This window comes from Eriocheir sinensis, chromosome 4 (genome assembly GCF_024679095.1).
Source record: "Eriocheir sinensis breed Jianghai 21 chromosome 4, ASM2467909v1, whole genome shotgun sequence".
NCBI classification, from domain to species: domain Eukaryota; kingdom Metazoa; phylum Arthropoda; class Malacostraca; order Decapoda; family Varunidae; genus Eriocheir; species Eriocheir sinensis.
In genome coordinates, this window is record NC_066512.1 from 4,015,736 (window position 1) to 4,035,748 (window position 20,013).

Consider the following 20,013-nt stretch of genomic DNA (forward strand, 5'->3'; position numbering starts at 1 on the left):
CAGAAAACCACGGAAATGAGAACTACGCCAGCGAAAATCGTGGTTTGACTGAATATCCACGGAAAATTTGCCCAGTGTAATAGCCCCTTAAGGATGTTCCAGGCACCCACACAGAGCCCATCGGGGATTAATTCCAGGCCTGGCTCGACGATCTTGTCTCGTCTGCACCACTTTGGCGGTACCCAGGAAAAGGGATGGGAGTTAATGATGGGGCAGTGGCGATCCCCTACTCACACCCCACCCCCAGAACTCTCAAAGTACTGCATGCCATTAAGATGAAAATTACAAATTTTCAAATTATGTCAAGGCAGGTATAATGCTTCTTACTTTCTTTATCATGTTGGCCCTCACTCCTCAGATGTTGTCAGTTCAGCTTTGTTGTTCCAGGGAATGGAAGTGTTTAAGCTACGTTGAACCGTTATGAAGACAGGATTTTGTTTCTGAATTTGAGGCACTAAGAGGAAGCTTGTTTAACTTATCTGAATCAAGCACAGACACAAATATACATAGTTCGGTCAGTGTGGAAGCACTTGGTGGCATAGTTGTCTTACCGATGAAAGGGTGTTGAAAGCATCAGCTTGATCTGTCACTACTGTCGTCCAGCAGTATGGCGTAGCTGCTTTGCCTGCCCAGCCCAACACGGCTGCTGCAGCCATCACGGCGCTGTCCTCTCTCATGCTGATCTCCCTGTTGCCTCTTCCATGACCTCCTGTGCAGAAGAATATTTATGTATAAGCTCCATGTAAACTTCATTTATAACATTAGAAATTTTAAACACTAAATAGTCAGCGTCTTTGTGGGATAGTGATTAGAACGCCCTGCTACGATTCCGCTGCCCCGGGCATTCGCCACGTACCCTACAGTGGGGTGAATTAGCACTACCTGTGGCTAAATGATCACCCAGTAAATTTTCTTCGCTTAATAACCCGTGGGATTTTACCCCACCCTATAAGGCGGATGGTGGACTGGTCAGGTGCAAGCCACCCCAAATCGGCGGACGTGTTTTAGCAATTTTTTTTTTGACGAAGTTAATATTAAGGAGACACCTGGCAACTTAACCTGACCAATGCCGAGGGCAGGTGAGACAGCAGGTCAGTCAGGCCACCACTACTTCTCCTCCCCTTCTTTCTCTTCTAATCCCCCTAATCCTTTTCCTACTCCACCTCCTCTCTCTCTCTCTCTCTCTCTCTTTCTCTCTCTCTCTCTCTCTCTCTCTCTCTCTCTCTCTCTCTCTCTCTCTCTCTTCGCCCCTGCTGCAAGTGACGCCTCATCACCCTCCGCACCTGCACTCGATGCCCAATCCATCTTCCGATGAAGACACGTCACAGGAGACCGGTAAAGCTGACGCTGAATGCTTCACCCCCGTGAGAGGAGGAGCCAGACCCGCCCCTAGAGCCATTTATCCTACTCATTGCTACAACAGATTTGCCATACTGGAGGAGGAGGACGAGGAACAGAGCACCTTCTTGGTCGGTGACTCTATGATTCGCCATCAGGTGGTCGAATTCTGTGGCAGAGTCCCCCGTCGTAGGCGTAACTACTGTTATCCTGGAGCTGGTGTTGACGACATCACAGCTGCCCTGGACGAGGTCTCCGCTGAGGCCTCTAATGACTCACTCTTTGTTCTCCACACAGGTACAAACGACGTCACCACGACCCAGTCTGAGGAACTGCTGGACAAGTACCGTAGGCTCATCCAGCAGTATAAGTCTAAATCCCCTAATATTTTGATTTCAGGAATTCTACCACGGACGTGGGACGAGGGCGACTTCTACAGTAAGGCCTTCAGCCTCAACAACCGCCTGCAGACTCTATGCGGAGAGCTTGACGTCGAGTTCTTTAACGCCTGGAACCATTTCTACGGCCAGAGTAAACTTTTCCATAGGGACGGCATACACCTGTCCCCCATCGGGGCAGCCAGATTCGGAAGGCTCCTCAACAACGCCGTACGTAAAGCCCGAACAACAAAAAACGACTCTCAGCCACGTCCTTCCATTCCGCCCGTGTAAATAGACACCATACACCGCAACAAACTCGTAACATTGAACCCTCCAGTACCACCACCTCTATTACCAAGCCTCAAGATAACCCAAGAGTCCTTAGTTTCAATGCGCGTAGCCTAAGAAACAAGTTTGATGAACTGCGATGTCTTGCTCTGACAGAAAACTTTGACGTAATTGCTATAACCGAAACATTTATCGACACCACAAATATTGATTTAAGTTCCGAATACAACATAGATGGCTACAGACTCTTCAACAAGGATCGTGTAAACTGTAGAGGTGGTGGTGTCGCCCTTTTTGTCAAAAGCTATTTGCAACCCACTGACAAAACACCAAGAAACAGTAACGTTGAACATTTGTGCGTGCAAGTAAACGCTGCAAAAGTCAATTTAAATATATCTGTTACTTACAGTCCTCCGGGGCAATCACTCGATGCCGATCTTGAAATGTACAGCGTTTTAAGGCAGTCACTTAATAACAGCGACTCACTGATATTAGGAGACTTTAACCTCCCCCATATCGACTGGGCGACACTGTCGGGTACAGGTGAGTCTCATAGAATGATCGAATTTTTAGAGGAAAATTATCTAAGACAAATGGTTTCTGAACCAACTCGTCAAAATAACATACTTGACCTTGTTATAACGACCCAAGATAACCTAGTCAGTAATGTCACGGTAGGAGAACACCTCGGTTCCTGCGATCATAAACTAGTGCGCGTTGACATTAGAGCTCAAACATCGGTGACTGAAAATAAAGTAAAGGTGCCCAATTTAAAAAGAGCCAACTTCGTAGAAATCCGACGAAAACTAATAGATATGCAACTATCAGATGACGGCAATGTAGAGGACGCCTGGCTAAGCTTTAAAAATCACTTACTCACTCAGCAGGACACATTTGTCCCCTTGTGCGAGAAACGAATTAACACTAATAAAAGCCCACCTTGGTTCAATAGCGAAATTAAACACTCAGTCAAGGAGAGAAAATGGTTTTACAAGTTAAATAAAGAACAAAGCACGCCCGAAAACATTAGACTCTACAATGATGCCAGGCGACGAGTAAGTAGATTAGTGCATCAGGCAAAGCGTAGATATGAAGAAAATATTGCAGCCAACTGTAAAAATAATCCGAAATCCTTCTTCAGTTACATAAACAACAGAAAGGCGATCAGAAGTGGAATTGGACCCTTAACAAACAGCGACGGTGCACTAGTGACTGACAGCCAACACGTTGCAAACCTATTAAACAATTACTTTTCCTCGGTGTTTAATACTAACAGTCTTCCCACCACTACCACCAACACCAGTACTAATGTAAATCCCGAGCATGCATTGCCTAACTTTGAAATAAAACCCGATGAAGTCCTTAAAGCCCTCAAATAAAAGTCCTGGACCTGACAAAGTATATCCAACTCTGCTGAAAGAAACAAAGAGCGAAATACTCTCCTCCCTCACAACCGTATTCAATATGACCTTGCGACAAGGCATCGTCCCTTCAGATTGGAAAAAGGCTAACGTGACACCGATTTTTAAGAAAGGAGATAAAAAACTACCAGGTAATTACAGGCCCATTAGTCTAACTTCGGTTGTAGGTAAGCTACTTGAGGGCATAATTAGAGACGTCCCTCAGGGCTCGGTTCTTGGCCCAGTGCTCTTCTTTATTTACATCAACGACGTGGATGTTGGACTCAATAACCGCATTAGTAAATTTGCAGACGACACAAAGATTGGTAACTCGGTTCTCACTGACGAAGACAGGCAAAGCCTCCAAGAGGATTTGCACAAAATTTCAGCTTGGTCGGATAGATGGGAGATGCCCTTTAACGTAGACAAGTGCCAGGTCCTTCAAGTTGGAACAAGGAATAAGAAGTTCGATTACGAAATGCGCGGCGTCAAACTCAAAAGCGTTCAATGCGTCAAGGACTTGGGGGTCAAAAACGCGTCAAACCCCAAATTCTCACAGCAATGCATCGATGCAGCAAATAAAGCGAACAGAATGTTGGGCTTCATTAAAAAAACTTCTTATTCAAGAATAAAGATGTAATACTCCCGCTCTAAAATAGTTTAGTCAGACCCCACTTAGAATATGCGGTACAGTTTTGGTCTCCCCACCATGCAAAGGATATTGCTAAATTAGAAGGTGTTTAGCGTCGGGCAACGAAAATGATCCCTTCCTTGCGCAACAAATCCTACGAAGAAAGGCTTTCTACCCTTAACATGTTATCTCTTGAGAAACGTCGCCTCCGAGGAAAACTGATCGAATGTTTTAAAATACTTAATGGTTTCACGAATGTAGACATATCAACATTGTTTATGATCGATGACACTTTGCGCACGAGGAACAATGGCGTAAACTCAGATATAGACAAGTAAATTCAGACTGCACCAAATTTTTCTTCACCAACGTTGTAGTGCGAGAATGGAATAAGCTTCCACCATCGGTGGTCCAGTGTAACACGATTGACTCTTTCAAAAATAAGCTCGACCGTCACTTCCTTCAACTTAATATCAACTAGAGTAGAAATGCAACGTTTTGGAGCTTTCTGATTAATGTAAAATCACTTAGGTTTAAGGACAGACCACCAAGTCTGGACCATGGGGTCTGTGTGGTCTGATTTTCTATGTAAATAAATGTAAATCTTTCTCTCCCGTCTTTCCCGTCTCTCTCTCTCTCTCTCTCTCTCTCTCTCTCTCTCTCTCTCTCTCTCTCTCATACGATATTTTTTATGGTGTTCCTATAGCAATATCAGGAAAATTAAATGGGGAATTAGGTCAGTGCATGCCTCCTTTCATCCTTGTATTAATATGATTTTTATTTTAACTGGTGTGTGTGTGTGTGTGTGTGTGTGTGTGTGTGTGTAAGTAAGTAAGTAAGTAAGTAAGTAATGTTTATTGCCATAATATACACACATTGATATATAAATATATATATATATATATATAAATACACACATATATATATATATATATATATATATATATATACATATATATATATATATATAATTATAATTCTGGCAACGAATCTAGCCTGTCAAGCCGAAGCTTCCCGACAGACTGTATATTTATTTCATTGCACTATTATTATCTTTCTAAAGGTTGCAGATAGCTCCCAACCATAAAGCTAAATACAAATATACAATAAATAACAACATTAACTATAATACCAGATGAAGTTATAATAGTTATATCTAAAATGTTAACTATAATAACAACTACAACAGCATCAACAATAATAATAATAATAACAATAATAATAATAATAATAATAATAACAATAATAATAATAATAATAATAATAATAACAATAATAAAAATAATATGGACAATAGTACTATGCAATTCACTGATTAGATTTAATAATGTAAATTTGTGTTCATGTTTCAGGAATGAATTATAATTTTAACCGTGATTGTTTTGGATTGCAAATAAGTGTTTTACTGACTTTTTAAAAGAGAGAAATTATTACTATTAAGGAGATTTTTATTTCTACTGGCAAAGAATTCCAAACTTGAGGTCCTGAGCATAAAATACTATTTCTGAAAAGAACTGTCCTGAACTGTGGAGATAAGATTTATATTGTTCCTGCGCGTATTATGCAATGTATTAATAACTTGAAAAGGATGAGTTCCATGCATCAGTGCGAGGTTTTATAAATAATAGTAGAAAATAACAATGAATGTTTTTAAAATTAAGAAATCTATGTGTGGAAAATACGTTATGTGTGGAATCAAACTTGTTCATGTAAAACATACACCTAAATATTTTATTTTGAGAAACCTGAAGATTTTTAAGAAAGGAAGGCCACGTACACGCCCACACAGATACACAATAAATGAGATGCGGGTAACAAAGTGTATAATAAATACTGATAAGTGCTTCTTGTGTAAGGCTATTTCTTATTCGATACAGTATGCCACATATCCTAGATAGTTTATTTGCAACATAATTAATTTGGTATTTCCAATTGATATTTTGATCTATGAAAACGCCCAAAAACTTAGTATAAGAAACTCGTTCAAGTACTTTTCCTTCAAGTGTTATAGGTGGCATGTTAGTAGTGACTGATCGGTTTTGAAAGATAATGTATTTTGTTTTAGTGATATTTAACCTTAACTTATTATGTTTAAGCCACATATTAATTGAATTGAGCTCATTATTAATGTTTATATGCAAACTATTTATATTTTTATCATCTAATAGTAAATTAGTGTCGTCAGCATAAATGGTATACTTAAATTTATTACTAGCATTGACAATATCATTAATATAGATGAGAAAAAGTATAGGTCCTAGGATAGATCCTTGCGGTACACCCATTTTGATGGGCTTGAAAGAAGAATATTTAGAATTACAGTAAACAGCTTGAAATCGATTTGTTAAATAATTTTTGAATAATTCTAAAGGAACTCCCCGAATCCCAAAATTACTAAGTTTACTTAAAAGAATTTTATGACATAGCGAATCAAAAGCCTTAGAAAGATCTAAAAAAATTCCAACTAAATAATGTTTCTTTTCCAGATATTTATACACATTATTGGTAAACTGAAATATGACCGACTCAGTAGAGCGCCCTGGTCTAAAACCATGCTGACAATTCGAAAATAAATTATTTTTCTCAATGAAATTTACAAGACGAGTGCATATCACTTTTTCAAAGACTTTACTGAACACAGGAAGAACTGATATAGGTCTGTAGTTATTGACATCATCTCTATTATCTGACTTAAATAATGGAATAATTTTAGCTTTCTTAAGTTCGTCCGGAAAAACTCCTTTCTTTAATGTGAGGTTAACTATGTGTGTTAATGGCAAGGAAATTATGCTGGCAGTTTGTCTTACGACCAAGGGAGAAATTTCATCAAAACCAGATGATGTACCTTTTAATGTCTTAAGAAAGTTTTCAATTTCTATCTGTGTAGCTGGTGATAAGTATACCGAGTAATTAGGTGAGTTGTGTAAATATGTCATATATTTATCCCCTACTATATCATGATCTAGCCCCCCAGCCTTCAAAAAATGGTCATTAAATGTTTCAGAAATGTCAGTACAATGTGGCTTTAATTCAATAACTGTATGTTTAGCACCTGTGCATCTACCAAGAATAGTATTAATGGATCTCCAGTGTTGTTTTGGATTACCTTGGCTATTAAGTAACTGCTCTTGGTTATACTTCTTCTTGGCTAATTTTAAAAGTGACGTTAATTTATTTATATATATTCTATAAGGCTCCTTAAACGTTAAAGGCCATTTATGAGCTAGTTTTTCAAGTCGATGTTTTTCTCTAATACTATTCTTAAGAGCTAGAGTAATGTGTGGACTACGTTCCTTTTTAAAACTAAATTTAATTTTTCTTTCCGGAAAACACTTATCAAAACAGGTTTTAAATTTACTGTAAAATAAGTTGTAGGCCTCATTAGCACATATACAATTTAATGTGTCACTCACATTAGTTTGTGAGAGACTATTACTAAATTTTTCAAGGGAGTCCTGATTAAATATTTTTTTAGTTACGTAAGTGGGAGAAGGATGACGATATTTATCACATTTAAATACAGAGATTACTGGGTAGTGGTCACTGATATCTGTCTTTAATATATAATTGGCAGTATTACTTTCAATCTGAGATGACCAAACATGATCAATTAACGTGGATGAAGTTGAAGTTACTCGAGTAGGCAAGGTAGTTAGAGGAAATAAAGAATAGCTGTACATTATATTAATTAAATCCTGCACATTGTCATTATTACATTGTAACAAATCTATGTTTAAGTCTCCAAACACAAAAACCTCCTTGTAATTTTTATCTTTAATTAGGGATAAGATTTCATTAAGTGAATTGTGAAAATTATTTATACTGCTTTGAGGTGGTCTGTAAATACAAAGAAATAAATAGGTATTAGCATTACATATTGCTTCGATTCCCAAACATTCCATAAAAGGTTCCAATTTAGAAAATTCATTGATCACAGAAGATTTGTACTTACTAGAGATATAAATGGCCACCCCCACCAAACCTGTTTCTGTTATTAGTGAACATTTCATATTCCGGTAGTCTGTACAGTGGAGAAATATCTACATCTAAGCGGGTTTCTGTTAATCCTATGACATCAAATTTAGTTTGGCACGAAAGGACAGTGTCTACAAAGTATTGGAAATTCGATGAGATGGATCTAATATTCAGTGTTAATAAATATAATTCACTATTATTAGTAGAAAAAGGAAAGCTATCCAGATAAATATATTCAGATTTAGAAAAATTTAAATTTCTTGCTCTTAAATAAAACTGAGTTACATCAAGATCGTTATTATAATTTCTATCTTCTACACTAAGTGGATGGAAAGCATGTAGGTCTTGATTTTGTGTATTATTGACATTAAAACAATGCAACAAATCTTCATTGTTAACAGAGGCAAAAGGGAAAATATAATCTATTGGTGAGGCATATTATCGTTAGTAGTAGTAGTAGTAGTAGTAGTAGTAGTAGTAGTAGTAGTAGTAGTAGTAGTAGTAGTAGTAGTAGTAGTAGTAATAGTAGTAGTAGTAGTAGTAGTAGTAGTAGTAGTAGTAGTAGTAGTAGCAATAGTAGTAGTAGTAGTAGTAGTAGTAGTAGTAGTAGTAGTGGTGGTGGTATATTGAAGCGGTTATAGTGATAGTAGTAGTAGTAGTAGTAGTAGTAGTAGTAGAAATAGTAGTAGTAGTAGTAGTAATAGTGGTAATAGTTGTAGTTGCTGTAGTAGTAGCAGGAGAAGAGGTATAGAAGTAGTAGTAGTAGTAGTAGTAGTAGTAGTAGTAGTAGTAGTAGTATTTGTTGTTGTTGTAACCATAAAAATAGTAGTAGTAGTAGTAGTAGTAGTAGTAGTAGTGGTGGTGGTGGTAGACGTAATAGCAGTAGTAGTAGTAGTAGTAGTAGTAGTAGTAGATAGTAGTAGTAGCAGATAGTTAGTAGTAGTAGTAGTAGTAGTAGTAGTAGATGATGTAGTAGTAGTAGTAGAATCATTGATTGGAATTGGAATTGTGAGTTATTATGTACTAAATTACTTAACGTTGTGAATCTATTTCTTGGTGCCGCTTCGCAGGATTTTCTTGATTTCCTTGCGTTGGGGGGACGAAGCAGCAGGTGGGGCCGAGGACAGCCGCGAGCCACCAGGTCGGTGCACGGGGAGGCAAGAGCGAGTGTTGTCCACACCACCCCACGCCCCAGCCGCCTCGACACGGACGACACCACCATCACCATCAGCATCACCAGCACCATCAGGAGCGCCAGCAGCACCAACAGCACCAGCAGCAGCGTCAGCACCATCAGCAGCATCACCAGCACCAGCAACGGCAGTCACTGGCACCTGGCCGCCACGCAAGCCCCAGCCTCCAGCTTCAGCCGCGCGCCCGGCCCGCACGTCCAGTCCAGTAGCACTTCCAAACGTCTTGTCCCGAATGATCAGTTTGGTGTGTCGGAAGAAAGCTACTTTTCCTTCAGCCCTTGCCTGCTTGAGCAAGGGCATCTGAGCATTCTTGATTGCTAGAGAAGCTGCAGACAAATCTTCATTCAGGTATATGTTAGTACCCTTCAGGTGTCTTCCTCGTCTGATTGCTGCGTCTCGATCCCCATAACGAGCGAAGCGCGCCACAACGGGGCGGGGCCTGGCATCTCGGCGTTGACCAACCCTGTGCGCGCGCTCCAATATAATTCCTGGTATCTGCAGTTTTGATTCCAGGAGAGATGTCACAGCCGCTGCAGTTTGCTCCCAGGTTTCATCTCCTCTCTCCTCCAGTCCACTAATTCTCAAGTTCTTCCTGCGGCTGTAGTCTTCTTGATAAGTGACTTTTTCTTCTAGTTCTTTAATTTTAAGATGAGATGATTGAAGTTGCTGGTTAAGTGTCTATTTTGCTTCTGTCTTCCTTTTTCTCCTTTCGTGTTCTTTGGCATTAGATTTAAGGTCGTCGACTTCCCCCTGAGTAAATTCCAGGCTAGTTGTTAGTTCTGCCACTTTCTTATCCAACTTGGTAACTTGGTCGTTTAGCTGCCTGACGACCACATCTAGTGCAGACTTGTACGCTCGCTCCTGGGCCTCCAACAGCAGCTTGAAGGTCGACGAGTCCATGTTTGAGCAAACTAGCCGCTGTGACGTTGTGCTGACGCTGGTAGTGACGTCACACTAGCTCCACTGCGCATGCGCAATGGCGGGAATCCCGGCCAGGAGGGGGCCTTGGACTCAGTAGCTTGATTTTGCATAGCAAAAAACGACAGAGTCCAAAAGCACTGTGCTACCAAGTAGCCCTGGCTAGTAAACGGCAACCTTAGGCAACTTGCAGTGCTAGTCCTGGTGCGGTAGAAGCCCTGAGTCTCTGGAAGTCTTGCAAAATACGAGGAGCTCCAACTAAGTGTCTGTGTAAACAATGGCGCCGTGTGTGTGTGTGTGTGTGTGTGTGTAATTCACCTCTTGGTCTGCTGCGGGTCTCTCTCGAAACAGCCAGGCGTTCCCCTACGGAAGAACGCAGAGCTCAAGGTACCGATGAGGAAATGTTGGACAAAGGACAGAAGTGTCTGTGTGTGTGCGTGCGCGTGTGTGTGTGTGTGTGTGTGTGTGTAACAAAAACGAGAGAGAGAGAGAGAGAGAGAGAGAGAGAGAGAGAGAGAGAGAGAGAGAGAGAGAGAGAGAGAGAGAGACTCCCTTCCGACACACACACACATCAAAAAAAAAAAAACTTACAACTACATCCTTTCAAAGAATCCCAGAGCACCTGGCAGGGCGGATACATTCAAGGAAATATAATTGCCTTGCTAATCTCTTAATTGCATTTACCTGCTGCCGCTAGCCATATAGGCTTAAACGAGCCCGATATTTTCAGCAAGCGCCAAGAAGAGATATTGGCCATGTCTAGCTATCATATTTATCTTATGGCTAAAATAACCGATCACATTCACGGTTTTATTGAAAAAAAAAATTGTCGTCTGCATATTCATGACTCTAATCCGTTTCTATGGGTAAAGTACCGATTTGAAATGGTCGTACTGAGGCTAATATAAGCCGCACTGAGGGACTTTTTCTTGAAAACGATCCCGCAGCTTACGGGTTAATACATTTTTTTTTCCACTATTTTAATTTGATTAGTGACGCGAGTCCACAAAAGTACTCGAAAATATATTTTTGACCATTTCAGAACGTGCTAAGCCATCCGGAAGTCATAACGACTCATTCTCGATTTATGGAAAGTCTTCACACCTGGAACCTCGTCGAAGGGGAGACACCTTGTCGTGTTGACGAGGCTTGAAGCGAGGTCGGCGGCACCACCTACCGTGGTGGCTTGCCTACCTCCATAGGGTTAGATGTCCGCTGACCTCGTGGACCAAGTACTCCCCCCTCATCGCAAGAAGAGGAGGCATTCTGGTGATGTGGCCTGCGCCCGCCCTTTTACCAACTATGGCAGGGCTATTGTCCCGTATACTCCCCGTGCCCTCTCATCTGGGAGTTGAGTCCATGGTGGGACTGGGTGTAGTTCCCCTTTGGTGGGCAATACGCTCCTCTGGTGGGAGGGATGGGGTAAGACGGGTGTGGCCCCGTTGAATCAATCGGCTGGTCATGCGCTGGCAAGGGACATGCGATGGCTAGGGTCAGAGGCGTTCCTCGAGTATTTGACACCCGGGGCGGAGCATAATTTTGCAGCCCCCTCTCACGGTGTGTGTTTGTGTGTGTGTGTGTGTGTGTGTGTGTGTGTGTGTGTGTGTGTATATATATATATATATATATATATATATATATATATATATATATATATATATATATATATATATATATATATATATATATATATACACACACACACACAAACATGCCAAACATATTCTTCGATTTACCAAACCATCTTTCAAAAATAGAAAATGTCAAAACCTTGCTTTTTCTAATTCTTCCCGTGACTTCTGGCACCTAGCCAAGAATATCTCCTCCAATTTCACTTCACCATCTTTCCCTCCTCTCCTTAACCCTGACGGCAGCACCGCCGTCGCACCGCCGTCTCATCTATATCTAAGGCTGAACTCTTCTCTCAAACTTTCTGTAACAACTCCACTCTGGACGATTATAGGCATATTCCTCCTACTCATCCCCCCTCTGACTCCTTTATGCCTGTTATTAAGATTCTTAAAAGTGATGTTTTCTATGCCCTCTCTGACCTCAACTCTCAGAAGGCTTATGGACCTAATGGAGTGCCTCCTATTGTACTACTTAAAAACTGTGCCTCCATGATGACACTCTGCCTGGACAAACTCTTTCGCCTCTGCCTGTCAACATCTACCTTTCCTTCCTGCTGGAAGCATGCCTTTATACAGCCTGTGCCTAAGAAGGGTGACCGTTCCATTCCCTGAAACTACCGCCCTATAGCTTTACTTTCCTGCATATCTAAAGCTTTTGAATCAATCCTTAACCGGGAGATTCAAAAGCACCTTTCCACTTCTGACCCTCTATCTGATCGCCAATATGGGTTCGGTTCCGCAAGGGGCGTTCTACTGGCGGTCTTCTTGCTCTCTTAATTGATTCTTGGTCATTCTCTCTTAGCCGTTTCGGTGAAAATTTTTCATTTGCGCTAGACGTATCGAAAGCAATCGATAGAGTCTGGGACAAGTCTTTCCTTTCTAAACTGCCCTCTTTTGGATTCTATCCCTCTCTCTGTTCCTTTATCTCTACTTTTCTTTCTGGCCGTTCTATCTCTGCGGTGGTAGACGGTCACTGTTCTACCCCTTCCCCTAAACCTATCAACAGTGGTGTATCACAGGGCTCTGTCCTATCACCCACTCTCTTCCTGTTATTCATCAATGATCTTCTTTCCATAACAAACTGTTATATCCACTCATACACTGATGATTATTCAGCATTATTCAACTTCTTTCATCAGAAAACCCTCACTACCGGAATTACAAGACTCCAAACTGGAGGCTGCAAAACGCTTAACCTCAGACCTTACTATCATTTCCGATTGGGGTAAAAGGAACCTTGTGCCCTTCAATGCCTCAAAAATGCAATTTCTCCACCTATCAACTCGACACAATCTTCCAAACAGCTATCCCCTATTCTTCGACAATACCAAGCCGTCATCTTCTTCAACACTACATATCCTCGGTCTATCCTTAGCTCAAAAGCTCAACTGGAAACTTCACATCTCCTCTCTTACTAAATCAGCTTCATCGAGATTGGGCGTTCTGCATCGTCTCCATCAGTTCTTCTACCCCGCACAGATGCTTTCCACATACAGGGGCCTTGTCCGCCCTCATACGGAGTATGCATCTTACGCGTGGGGGGGCTCCACTCACACAGCTCTTCTGGACCGAGTGGAGTCTAAGGCTCTTCGTCTCATCAGCTCTCCTCTTACTGACAGCCTTCTACCTCTTAAATTCCGCCGCCATGTTGCTTCTTTTTCTATCTTCTATCAATATTTTCATGTTGACTGCTCTTCTGAACTTCCTAACTGCATGCTTCCCCCCCCTCCCGCGGCCCCGCTGCACACGACTTTCTACTCATCCTAATCCCTATACTGTCCAAACCGCTTATGCAAGAATTAACCAGCATTTCCATTCTTTCATCCCCTTCACTGGTAAACTCTGGAACAGTCTTCCTTCGTCTGTATTTCCTCCTGCCTATGACTTGACCTCTTTCAAGAAGAGTGTATCAAGACACCTCTCCATCCAAAATTGATCTCTCTTTTGGCTACTCTTTACTTTTTACTTTTGTGAGAGCAGCGAGTAGCGGGCTTTTTTTTGTACTATTTTCGTTGCCCTTGAGCCGCATCCTTTGATATATATGTATGTATATATATATATATATATATATATATATATATATATATATATATATATATATATATATATATATAATAGTAGATAATAATAAATATATAATAAATAAATAATAAATAAAATAATAAATAATAGATACCTAATAATAAATCAATAATAAATAAAACAGGCAGGCAGCGGCGGCAGGGCTGCACCGCATGCGGCAGGAGCAAAGATTCGCGAGCAGCAGGCGTGGCCGTGACGCTTGTAACAGCGCACATTTATGTGCACAGTGCAAACACCTAAGTCGCAATTTGCGTAAAACACTCATATATTGAAGGATTAATATTGATGCTGCTATATGAGGCGCAGTTACGCATGTTAAGGCACTGTTTAGGGCCTGCTTCACGGTGCAACTTTTGTTGCGGGCTGGGTAGGCGCGAGGGTGAAGTAGCCCGTGCTTACCCTTGAGGCCTTGCATGTTCAAACGCGTGCTCCCTCACTAGACTTTTGCCGCTCGTGGGTGGGAAGCGTCAGGCTCACGAAGTTATTTAGTGGGGGAAGGGAGTAAGTACTTCCAAGAAAATTAAAAGGGGACGTCACGAAAAAAAAGTTTAGGAGCCACCCGACATTTTCACACCGAGGTGTACCCTGCACCTATATAACCAGAAAAGAGTGTAGATTCAAAAGTCTTGCTTAAAAAAATGATATGATAATAAACACTAATACGTACACGCGCACACGCGGCCAGACAGCCACGCCTGGCAGCGTCACAGCCTTATACTAACAAACTTTTAAGGTTCCTTCACTCTACTGTTTGTCATAGTATTAGTGTGGTGCCGCGAGTCATGTTTGTCCTGAACCTCTACCGTCATGTTCTGGTGTGTTTTGTACACATTTTGCCACACACGTTACCGCCGTAACCAAGCACACGGCACACACACACCGCCACAACGCACAGCCCCCTTGCTGCCCGCGCATACATCCTGCCGGCCCCTGTGCACACCCCCCCTAGCATTCCTGTATCTTAAGATCTATGTACTAAACGGTTGCCAAAAAACGACTCTTATACCTTACAGCTGCAGGCGTTCACAATTACAGCCTCCAGTCACCAGTGTGCACGGTGCAGCACTCAGCAGGCCTCTATGGCATGGCGCGGCGGCCATACTGATTTGCTACATCCGATTATTTTATATATATATATATATATATATATATATATATATATATATATATATATATATATATATATATATATTCATGGTTTTGAATGCCCTGCCTTAATTGATTAGGCTATTATTATTATTATAATATCCCCATCCATCGCTTACTATTCCAGCCAGACAAATTCAGAGACAACCACTGAAAAGCAGATAAAAAACTGGCTGACAATAATTATTATTACTATCAGCATTCTTATTATTATAATTTTTATTCAGTTCTTATTATTATTATTATCATTATTGTTATTATTATTATATATCTGCATGGTACTTCAGTCACTTAACGATGATTTTGGTTTTCTACATGAAATGATAATAATAATTAAGATAATAATAATAATAATAATAATAATAATAATAATAATAATAATAATAATAATAAGTTATTATTATTATGATAATAATACAAAAGCATGCGACGAAGATGTTTCCATGACGAGCTTGTTTTGTTTCCGTCACGCACTTAGGGGTCTCCCCTCTCACCTAACTACGATATCGTTCAGCGAGACTCATGCTACAACAAACACTTAGGCGTCTCCCCTCTCACCTAACTACGATATCGTTCAGCGAGACTCATGCTACAACAAACACTTAGGCGTCTCCCCTCTCACCTAACTACGATATCGTTCAGCGAGACTCATGCTACAACAAACACTTAGGCACCTCCCCTCTCACCTAACTACGATATCGTTCAGCGAGACTCATGCTACAACAAACACTTAGGCGTCTCCCCTCTCACCTAACTACGATATCGTTCAGCGAGACTCATGCTACAACAAACACTTAGGCGTCTCCCCTCTCACCTAACTACGATATCGTTCAGCGAGACTCATGCTACAACAAACACTTAGGCGCCTCCCCTCTCACCTACCGACGATACCGTTCAGCGAGATTCATGCTACAACAAACACTTAGGCGCATCCCCTCTCACCTACCTACGATACCGTTCAGCGAGATTCATGCTACAACAAACACTTAGGCGTCTCCCCTCTCACCTAACTACGATATCGTTCAGCGAGATTCATGCTACAACAAACACTTAGACGCCTCCCCTCTAACCTACCTACGATACCGTTCAGCGAGATTCATGCTACATCAAACATTTATATTCAAGTTTTTTAACATCATAGAGTACAGTTCTTTAGCATCAACATTAAGCAAAAATAAGTTCATTATATTATACAAATAACATCTGCTACAAGCAAAGCAATTCATCTGCTACAGTCTTATGAAACACAAGGCACCGTCACTCACGGTATCACGCGTGACTGGAGCTGGGTAATCAAAACTCCATCATTATCCACAGCGGCATTATATATGCCGGCATGGCTGGATAACTGGGGGGCGCGGGCCCGGGGGTCTTGTCTCCTTGTGGGGTTCCCCCCACACACTTCTACAAATGAGTATGGCAGCAAATGGGGGCTCCCAAATAGACCATTTTGGGGGGCGGCGGGCCCCTTTGTTGGGGACCAGGGGGTGCGTGATATCATGACCACAACACCCCTTCCCTTAGCTACGTCACTGAATTTAGCCATTAGACTTGAGCCTGTATCATGGCACCCCCCTCAAGCTGTCACCCGGGGCGGACCGCCCCCCACTTACTACGCCACTGGCTAGGGTCAAGCGGTTACTACCGGGTGGGCGATCACAACGGTCCCGCGGCCGCCGTTAAACGCCTGACAGTGGCTACGTATACTTCTCCATTACCCCTGGGGCTGTTGAGTGCAGTCTGGCCCCAACATCCAGCCTCCCCTTGTTGGGCTCCGTGGTGGGTGGGGGTGCGGGGAAGTGAATCAAAATCCAAAGTGCATGAGCACTACTACTCCACTGCCCCGGCCTGCCTCCCTTCCTGACGTCCGCCTGTCCCAGGATTCTTGTAAACGGTTCTCTCTTATCGCCACCTTGGAGCCATTCACGGCTTCTGGTGGTGCCTCTGGAAACTCCCCACCCCCTAGACTCAGAGTGTTTGCCCAAGACAAGTTCGTGCGACAAAAATGTCCACGGAATATCTCACGTAAACCCGAAGGCTCCTCAGTCTCCCAAATATAAGTTATGCCTGGCATATATGAGCCTGTTTCATATGAAAAGTACATTGTTGTCAATTCACAAGGGGACGGGAGTTTATTGATTGAAGTATCGCCACCTGAAGAGAGCTCAAAGCTCCGTGCCCTTACCTCTGTTCCTGGTGCATCAGTAACCTGCTCTCCCCATGCCACCATGAACCAATCTCGGGGTGTTGTCTTTACACGGAACCTTCTCCGCTACTCAGAAGAAACACTGGTGAACGAACTCAAAACTACGATGTGGCTTCGGTACGTCGTGTGCAACGAAAGGTAGACTGAATTCTCACACCTACACACACTTTCTTTATTACCTTCAACCGATTAGTACTTTCAAAGACAGTTAAGCTGGCGTGGCTAAATCTTAATGCGGAGCCCTATGTCCCCAACCCCGGAAGGTGCTTTCAATGTCAAGCGTATGGGCATGTCACCCAGACCTGTCGGCGTACACCTGTACACCTGTACACCGTTCCCTGGTCAAGGCTTGCAAGTGTGTCTGTATGTATTTCTAGTTTGTCGCTTGTAAATACGAATTGTAGGTGTTATAGTCTATGTATCTGTGTTTGTATATTTGTGTATGTTTATGTGTGTATTTCTAGTTATGTCTCTCTTATAAATATGAATTGTAAGATGCTATTATCTATGTATTTGTGTTGGTATATCTATCTGTGTGTATTTCTAGTTAGATCTTTTTTGTAAATATGAATCTGTAGGATGTTATTTTCTGTGTATTTGATTTTGTATCATTATGTACGAATATCCGTATTCGTAACCGTATTTACTTTTGAAATTCTATCCAAAAAAACACTATTCCTACTGTGAGGACAACGACCAACTTAGTAGGCGAATTACCGGGGCACTCTTGCCGCCCGCCCACATCTTGCCGTGCGACCTGCTACACTTCCGCTGCTCGTTTGCCAATAGCCGTTCGACGCTTCGGTCGACGAACCACCGAAACTGCTCAACCCGCTGTGGGAGGCGACTTGGTGGGCTGCCAGCTTTCATCGTCAGACAGCGGCCGGGCCTCGCCCTGAACACTTGATTCTACTCCGGATCCAGCCCTGCTCTCACTCGGGTTAAACTCAGAACCGTGGGCTCGTTCTGGGTACCTTATCGCTGTCCTCTCCACGCCTTGGACTCCCGTTACTGCCGTGAACCTGACGCCCCTTCTCCTCCTGTGGCTCCCTCGTCTACCACGTCTACATCACTTCAACGACGAAGCTGTGCTGCCTCGTCATTGCCACAGACGCCCAGAGGAGGAAGACGCCGTGTAAAGGATCATTGCTGAGTCCGGCGTGCTGAAGGCTTCGTGTTGGAGACTTCAGTTTTGTGAGGCTTGTTTAGGGGTTTCTATTTTATTTAAAGTAAATTGGTGTCTAACCATTTATCTTGTTTATTGGTATCCCTTCCGATTACAGCATCCAACTCTGGAACCTGGACATATGGCGACCTCGCCAGGAGTGGGTCAACTACTAATCGGAAGGGTTGGCTTGTTAAGTCGCCTTTGCGCGCCACTTGCTGTCTGCGGCCTGGAAGTGAGTGTTTAATCCTTCACCGTTCTTTTGTGGCTGTTGTATGCCCACGGTGGGATTTGTTTGTGCTGCCATAGCACTTTTTCATCCCTTGTGCTGACCTTGTTTAACCCAATAACTCTTTGATTATTGGGTGGGCTTCTACACCCCTTGGTACCTTTTTTGCAGTTTTTTTCTAATCTATCTTCATTGTTTTCTTATTCTGTTTTGGTTCTTCCTGTATGTTTCGTTCTGTGTTGCATTTTCTTGGTCCTGCTGTTTTTTGTTTTGTTTTGTTGGGTCTTTGTCCTTTGTCTGATTTCTTGTTGCATTAATTGTTGTTCTTTATTGGGTTGTTTATTTTTGTCATTGTCTTTGTTGGGATTATTTTGCTTTGTTCTCTTTTACTAACCATGTCCAACTTCGACGTATTTAAGGCTCAGGCTGAAGCCTTGGGGCTGGAGGGTGAGGATCTCGGCCGCTACGTTGTCCAGCAGCAAGCCATCGAGAGGGACGAGCGAGCTGCCGAGAGAGAGAAAAAGCGCCTCTTTGCCGAGAGAGGAAAAGCGCCTCTTTGCCGAGAGAGAGGAAAAGCGCCTCTTTGCCGAGAGAGAGGAAAAGCGCCTCTTTGCCGAGAGAGAGGAAAAGCGCCTCTTTGCCGAGAGAGAGGAAAAGCGCCTCTTTGCCGAGAGAGAGGAAAAGCGCCTCTTAGCAGAGAGAGGAAAAGCGCCTCTTTGCCGAGAGCGAGGAAAAGCGCCTCTTTGCCGAGAGAGAGGAAAGCGCCTCTTTGCCGAGAGAGGAAAAGCGCCTCTTTGAGAGAGAGGAAAAGCGCCTCTTTGCCGCTATATAGGAAAAGCGCCTCTTTGCCTAGAGAGAGGAAAAGCGCCTCTTTGCCGAGAGAGGAAAGCGCCTCTTTGCCGAGAGAGAGGAAAAGCGCCTCTTGCTGAGAGAGAGGAAAGCGCCTCTTGCCGAGAGAGAGGAAAGCGTCTCTTGGCCGAGAAAGAGGAAAAGCGCCTCTTGGCCGAGAGAGAGGAAAAGCGCCTCTTGGCGAGAGAGGAGGAAAGCGCCTCTTGGCCGAGAGAGAGGAAAGCGCCTCTTGGCCGAGAGAGAGGAAAAGCGCCTCTTGCTGAGAGAGGAAAAGCGCCTCTTTGCCGAGAGAGAGGAAAAGCGCCTCTTTGCCGAGAGAGAGGAAAGCGCCTTGCTGAGAGAGAGGAAAGGCCCTTTGCCGAGAGAGAGGAAAGCGCCTCTTTGCCGAGAGAGAGGAAAGCGCCTCTTGCTGAGAGAGAGAGGAAAGCGCCTCTTTGCCGAGAGAGAGGAAAAGCGCCTCTTGCCGAGAGAGGAAAAGCGCCTTTGCCGAGAGAGGAAAAGCGCCTCTTTGCCGAGAGAGAGGAAAAGCGCCTCTTTGCCGAGAGAGAGGAAAGCGCCTCTTTGCCGAGAGAGGAAAAGCGC